We start from the raw sequence: 7850 nt of genomic DNA on the forward strand, positions 1-7850 counted from the left end.
CAGGCATAAAATAAAACTGACACAACAGCAAAAGCATAGCACAGCTGTCAACTACCGTGAAATCAGGTAATTGCATCAGTGGAGGTAACAGCATAGCTCTCAAATGAATTACCTTTGGTCATTAAAATACAAAGTTAAATCAAAACAAAATGGTAGAGTAGAGCTGCGAGAGCGGCTGCGTAGTTAATTTGTTTTAAAGTTTTGCTGCTATGGTTGGTCAGTCATTTGATGGGCTATGCATGTTAGACTCCTGCTGATACAAGTTACCAGAGCTCACGGTATGCCTCACAAAAATGCGAGAGAGCTCTAAGTCAGAAAAATTTTTCCGATAATCCAATTTTTCCAGATCGGAAAATCGGGAAATCGGGGAATTCTTCGTCCCAATTTTCCAAAATCAGGATATTTTGCCATTCTGGTTTTTCAAAATCTGATTTTTTTTTCAGGAAATCGGAAAATTTTTCGAAATGCGGGAGATGCGGGGAGAAATTCCTGAAAATGCGGGAGATTTGGCTGATTTTTATTCCCACGGGTGAAAACGTTGGTATGCCAGCCAGGAGTCTCCTGCCAGTTGGGTGTTTAAGATATAAACTGCAATTATTGCTCTTTTCGGCAATTATTGCGGAAAATGGCAATTTTTTCAACGATGAAATGCTGAATCAGCAGAAAAATAAATAAATGAAAAATTGCTGTTTTCGGCAATTATTGCCGTTTTTTTGGAAATAAAAGTTGATTTTATTATGAACACGTGGTATTTGACACCCTTGCGATAAGTAGGCCCACTGTGCCTCGTTTAGTTTTGTTTTCAACTGGTTTTTGTGAAAGCACATAGCAAAATCGAGTCATATGTAAACAAATTTACAACGGGGGTTTTGTTATCTCTTTCTGGCTGGTTTCAGCATCAATGCAGGATCTTTTAACATATTATTTTAGAACTTTTCATGTTTTTGAGCAACGAAAATTTGAAAAAATCCTTTCCTCGAATGCAATTTTACTATTTTCAAACACCTCTGACATCTTTGCCCTTAAAAGAACAACATATTTTGCTGATTCAGCATTTCATCTTTGAAAAAAATTGCCGAAAAGAGCAATAATTATCGTTTTTATCTAAACACCCCAACTCAACCAGTTGAGGATTATACCCTAAATAAGAGATATATATACTCTATTTAAGAGAAGGTCTCTTAACTAGGAGATTCTTTTCTCTTAACTAGGAGACTTTTCTTTCTTCGTTAATTGTTGGCCTTCTCATCATTTTGCGCAAGTTTTGAACTTCACATAGATTGACTCAGCAGATTGACTTTTTTTCTCCCTTCTAGCAAAATTTGGTTGAGTTCTGCTTTTGTCTCGTGGACCTAGGATGGTTAGGGTCTATCAATCTAAAGGCCATTCTACATCATGAGAATTTCATGAAAAGTAATAAATATAGATCGGGCCATATTTAAGAAACGCGTTTAAGCGCGGTCAAAACGCGGGTCAAACAGAAAGTGAGTCGCTCTTGTCTCTCCTAAATAAGGCTAAGGGGGTTTGAGAAAAAACGCGTTTTGAAGGTCGAGGGTGTTTCTTCATTATTTTAAAAATTACGTCAACACGTGCAATAGCCTGGACATCCAAGCGTTAAACTTTCTTCACAGTCTAGTTTTATGATATTTTTGCTGCTTGTTTAACGCTTGGCGCAGGTAACTCGCCTGCAGGGAGATTTTTCCCTGCAATGCAGGTTCGGCCTGCTGATTGGTCAGCTATCGGCGAATTTTACTTAGCAGTACTTTCGCGCGCATTTTGATAATTTCGATGCGCGCACATAATTTATGGAAAAAGCTGACTCTGCAGAAAAAAGGAAAACAAATGAAAATGAAAACATAGATTCATTTCGAAACAAAATGGCTGTTGGCTGGAAGTCTAACTACATGTGGTGGCTGATATTTTGATGTGGTTTTTAGTAGTTTTGAAAGTCTTTAGAAGAGCTTGTGAAAGAGTTTTTATGGTAAGTTGATTATGTGTGTTTGCCTGGGTTTCCAAAGTTCCGCAAGTCTGTCAACAAGGGGTTCACACACACAAATTGTTTATAACATTCTGTGTCAGACTAATCTACCTGCACCAAGCTCTATAATTTTAGAACTTTTTGAGGATGACCCTCGACATGGCCCGAGAATTCTCGGGCCAAAACTTTTATTGGAATTCGCATAAAGCCCGAGTATGGCCCGTGCGTGGCCCGAGAATTTGGGCCGTTTTCGGGCCACACACGGGTCACACTCGGGCCAATTTTGAAAACATGATTAAACAGGCGTGTAATTTCAGGACTGAATTTTTTTAACATTTTCTTTGAGAAAAACTTGGTTTCTCTTAATTATATTAAATATATGATTTATTCGAGAACGGGACGGTGAAAATTTTAGTTTGAACGCTCATTCGACGGCAAATCTTTCATAGATAACCTTCATGCAGATTTCATCGGCCCAAAAGTTTGCGCCGCGGGCAGAAACACGAAAGAATAAAAGTGATTGAAAACCGTCGCTCGATCGGACTACACCGTCAATCGATCGAGCGACGCGCGTACCCAGAATGAGCGACGTAATTCGATCGGGTGACATCCCCCGATCGGGGTAAAATGCCGTACTGTTTAGAGAGCTACACTGGCAGGAGAGGTTGACAGCAGCTATGTTATGAAAAAGCCAATGAGACATCTCAAGCAAAAAAGCCCAAATATTGATGCTGAAAGTATCCAAAACAACTTAAAAGCCACCAAAATTGTTCAAAAAATCAATTCTAAAAACCAAGAAAAATAATAAAAATCTTGAAATCTTACCTCTCGCGTCTTCCATTTTGTTTACGTACTTTCAAGTGATGGATACAAGTTTATGGATTTTTTTTCGAAGCGTATAAGAAATACTTCAAAAAAGTTGTAAAAAGTTTTATCGAAAATGGATTCATTTTCTCAAAGATTTCTGCTTTATAGTCAAAACTTAAAGTGTCATCTCTATAAAGACTCCAGTGAAAGATGTAGTTCATTTTTTTAAATCTTATAGAAATTTTCTCAAACATAACATCTACCATGTTTCCTAGGACTATATCCTATGGTCTGAATCAACAGCCGCAGTATTCCTTTTCGCTTCACATTTTTTCTTCGACAAGTCAAGAGTCAAGTCGTGAAAGTTTCAAATATGAGTGGCAGACAAGGTGAGTAATCTATATCTCTTATCTCATGAAATTGAGTTTTCTGATAATAGTTAACTCTTCATCGACGTGTTTTGTGATAAGAATTGTTCCTTCTTATTGTTCCCTTCTTTATAGGTGGAAAGAAGAAACCTTTAAAAGCTGCAAAGAAAAAAGAAGTAGATTATGATTCGGTAAGTTCAATAAATTTATCTAACATTTGAAAGAGAAAAGCTGAGATGTTGAGAGGGGCTGAGGGAGGGATACTCAAAATAGCCTGGATATCCAGACCGTAAACTATTTCACCGTCTAGTTTTTTATAATCTTGTCTCTGTCCCTGCATAGGGGGGGGGGTGTTTCAGGGGGTACCCGATTCCGCAATTCCGCTAATTTTTTTCTCCAATTTCCCGTCAACCGTCTTAAATTAAACCAAAATTCCGTCACCGAAAATTCCTTTGAAATTCAATATTTTTGTAGAAAATTCCGCAAATTTTGAATATCTTTTACCAATTCCAAAATTCCGCAAATTTTTTTGCTAAATTCCGTTTTTCCGCACTAAAATTGTCTAATTTTCCGTCTCCCTCAGGGAACCCAATTTCCGTAATTCCGTCTAAATTTTCGCCAAATTCCGCCACTCCGCCCGAAAAAAGGGCCGATTCCGCTCCTCCGCCAACCATGAAAACCCCCCTGCATATGCGAGTGTCTCTAATTGGTCAGTGCGCGCCCAGTCACTGAGCAGAATTTTCGCGGGGTTTTTGATATTTTTTCGATGCGCACGCATAATTTATGGAAAAAAGCTGACCTTGCAAAAAAAGATAAACAAATGAAAAAGAAAACACAAGTTCATTTTAAACAAAATGGCCACTGGAAAGGAGCCTTTATGAATGTGGCTGATGCTTTGATGTACTTTAAAGTGGTTCTGAAAGTTTATTGAGTTTGTAAAAGAGGTTTTATGGTAAGTAATTATGTGTGTCTATCTGGGTTTCCAAAGTTTTGAGATTCTGCCAACAGACTGTGTCATTCAAAACTGTATCAGACTTTTTTAGTTGCACCAGACTCTAAAATTTTAGAAACTTTGTATGTTGAGGTAAGAGTTTTTTTTTTCTGAAATTTTGAGTCTGGATACCCAGGCTATACTCAAAAGCAAATAGAGACAATAAGAAACACGTATAAAGTTTTTTAACAGCGTACACGTGTGGGAATGACCCTCGACACTGCCGTACATTGTGGAACTTTGTATGGTGGTGAAAATAGAATAACTTGAAATCTGTCGTACATCCCAGCATACGGGCAGCATACCCACTGTACATTACCGAACAATGTGCGGTGGTGTCCAGGGTCGTGTGTGGGAATAATGTCCTGAGAAAGCAGTAGATAGTGGGGACAGTCAGTCAAGGAATTCTCTTAATTGCTGTAGGATTGTTTACCTCAATTATAATTGTAGTATGAATGTCACTCTAAAATTTTCTACAAACTGTATATACTGCAATTGCAGTATATGCAAGAAAGAAATTGTGCAAGAAAATTCAAGTTTTTGAGCAGAAAAAAAAGGGAGTTTTTATCTTTTTAATGTCGCACAGATGAAACATTTCTTCACTGTTTCCATAGATAAGTTCTATCTAGGGGTCTATTCTAAATGTTATTTTAACTGTTACAGCTTGTTTTTGTTATTTTTGTTTTGTACTGTATGATATAATCAAACCTCAGAAGATGAATATTTTTAATTAGCTTCAGTTATTTTGGGAATAGAAACTATTGGAAGCTAAAAATGTTTAGGGAGCATTTGGTTCAAATTTAATTGTACTCTTGAAGCTTTTTGATGTGTTAACTTGCAAAGTTTTGTCTTGTTTGCATGTGTATTTCAGACAAAAGAAGTCAAAAGAAAGATTATTGAGTAACCTTGAAAGATCCCTTGTGGTAGTTTTTTAACCATCACAATTTCAAAATATAGATATTTGGGAAACAGTTTCAAATCTTTATATTACCATTGGCCAAGGTGATGAGTGAGTTGACTAAGCAACGGTTTGTAATTAATATGGCTACAGTGTTAGCTGAAGTGAACATTGAATGTTTGAAATGATTTAAAACTTTGACTTGACTTGTGACATCTTAACTTGACCAAAGTCAGGAAGGCAAGAATTTTGGTGGGAACTTAGTGGATAAGCTAAACCATTCACCAAATTAAATCCCTGCCAAATTAGAATCATTGTATTCATTCTCCAAATGTATGCTTCTTCGTCGGGCCTTGAAACAGGGTTTTTCCAATTAAAATACCCACCAAATTTAATTTCTCCTTCAAGGTACCCCATTTCCCATACTGCCTGCATTTACATTACATTTCTCATCACATTCTCGTTTAATAATTCCTTCAATGCATTCACAAAATTTCTTTCAATTTTGAATAACTTGACTTTTTAGGAAGACGAAGCGTTCAAACAAAAACAAAAGGACGATAAGAAAGCGCTTGAAGAGATGAAGAAGAAGGCTTCACAGAAAGGACCCCTCTGTAAGATTTTGATAAATATCAGGTTTTGTGAGAAATCTCATTGATTTTAAAATTGACCTCGTTGACATTGGTGTTACAGTCTTCTGATTCTTCACAGGCCTAGGCCATGGAGGTATAAAGAAAAACAGAAGTTGAATTAGTTGGTAACTGGTCGTCGGTAAAATCGCTTAAATTTGCTCATTCGCCGTACCAGATATAAAAAGCTTCCGTCGTACCTGTCGTCCTATCTAATTTCTAACATTTAAATGAGCCAATAAGATTTCACCAATGGACAAAAGAGCTCATTAAAAATGCATGATATATGAGATTATGAGCATGCAAACCTGGTAACTCTTTTAATCGTAGGGCGAGCTTATTATAACATACTTCTCCTGTTTTTCTTTATGACTTCATGTCTGGACGATTTTTTTGGAAAAGGGTTGGGTTTGATTAGTTAAGTTTTGAACGCTCGCTACATTTTTATTTAAAAAAATTTCAAAATGAACCGCTTTCTGAAGAAAGTCCATACATTGGTTAATCAGTAGACTGGAGTCGTTTATAATGCGTGTAATACTAATAATAATACGGGATTTTGTATAAAGTATAAACGACTGGAAGAATCCGGTGTTCCAGCCTTATAGATACAGGGGCTAGCTACGCAGAAACTTGCGTAGCGAGAAAACAATTTATCAAGCAACAACAAACTCTCAAAACGAAATCAACTCAAATGAAAAACTTTCAATATATACACAAATCCACACATGTTCTTTTTTCTCAAGAATTATTTTGAGCAGGAAAAAATTATAATTGCAATATTGACACTTTTCTTTTGTTTGGAGTTAGTGCACAAAGGTTTCTAGACGACTAAAATTGTTCCATTCATTACTTTTTGCTTTATTTCTACTATGTATAAATTAGTCGTCTAGCTTGCTAGACTAGTTAATCAGAAAATATGGTGCGTCTACCTTAGTTAGTTTCAGCTATTTCTTCGCTCACCCTACCCGAGAGTCCAGGGGTTTGACCATTTCAAAAATTAGCAATCTTTTCATTCAAATTTCTGTTTTAGCTGGAGGAGGCATCAAGAAATCGGGGAAGAAGTAAGATGATCGTCATTCCTGAACGTGATGTCATTTCTTCATTTGTATAAAGGAACTTTTTTAATTTTAACGAAATAAACGGGAGAAGGTTACCGTTAAAATTTCAACTCTTGCTCTTGTCTCCCACAAGTTTGAGAGTTGAGTTTCAGAACAACTCAGATGAAAATTCTTCAATAGCACTCAATCCTAAGGGTTTTATTTGGGTTAAACAGATCAAACCTTTTCAAAAAGTTTGCGAAACTGAAAGATGTCAGATAACTACTGTTTAATGTTTCGCTGGGATTTTTGAGCTCATCTGCGAAATTTCAAGATTTCGCGGGAACTTAATATTTCACGGTTTTGTGCCTTTTACTACCAAATCATGCATGTTTTTTTGTTGAGCTTCGCATTACTAGCGCTTCTTTGTTGCCAGTTAACACTTCAAAAAGTAGTTTATTTGACATTTTTAGAATTTAAACATATTTCGCGGACAAGGCCTTTTCAAATTTCCATTGGGGCTTAATTTCGCGGATGACACCCAAATCCAAGAAATGCAATCCCCGCGAAATTTGTTCACATTAAAGTAGTTTGTGGGGAGGATAGTCGGGGGAGCGAGTAGCGAGTATGTGAGGTAATAATGTGATGTTTCTAAAGCAAAAAAAAAGATGAAATCTTAAAGGCTTGGGGACACGAGACGTTTTTTTTTTGCGCTGGTGCAATGCAACATGCTCCATCCAACCAACCTGAAACGCTTTCTCGTGTCTCCGACACTCTCCACCCCATTTTTCTTTCAATAACATTTGTGCTTCTCTCATTTTTGTCCCTGGGACAATGGAGCAAAATCGATTCGAATCAATTTTGCTCCATTGTCCCAGGGACAAAAACAGCTTGTCTTTTGGGTATTTCCCTCACCTTTTGTCCCATGTTGAAACAAAAAAAAAACCTTGAGACACACACTTTTTTCTTGTGTTGGTGGGATGGAGCATGCTGCATTGCAAGAAAAAACTACTCGTGTCCCCAGGCCTTTAGATTTGTGCCACGTTTAGAATGTGTTTCAATTTAAAGCATTCGATAGCTCTCAATGATTAGTGCTCGAAAATGGGGTCACTTAATATCGAGACTTTCGTTTTGCCCATATA

General features: G+C 36.9%; 1 long non-coding RNA gene across 1 annotated transcript; it reads left to right on the forward strand.

The window, feature by feature from the left end:
• Positions 1–3066: 3066 nt before the first annotated feature.
• On the forward strand, positions 3067–6833 carry LOC136810589 (uncharacterized). The gene is made up of 4 exons (XR_010847132.1): positions 3067–3174; positions 3289–3344; positions 5569–5656; positions 6702–6833. It is a non-coding gene; the product is annotated as an uncharacterized lncRNA (long non-coding RNA).
• The last annotated feature ends 1017 nt before the right edge of the window (positions 6834–7850 follow it).

This window comes from Clytia hemisphaerica, unplaced genomic scaffold (assembly GCF_902728285.1).
Source record: "Clytia hemisphaerica strain Z4C2 unplaced genomic scaffold, Clytia hemisphaerica genome assembly, whole genome shotgun sequence".
NCBI classification, from domain to species: Eukaryota; Metazoa; Cnidaria; class Hydrozoa; order Leptothecata; family Clytiidae; genus Clytia; species Clytia hemisphaerica.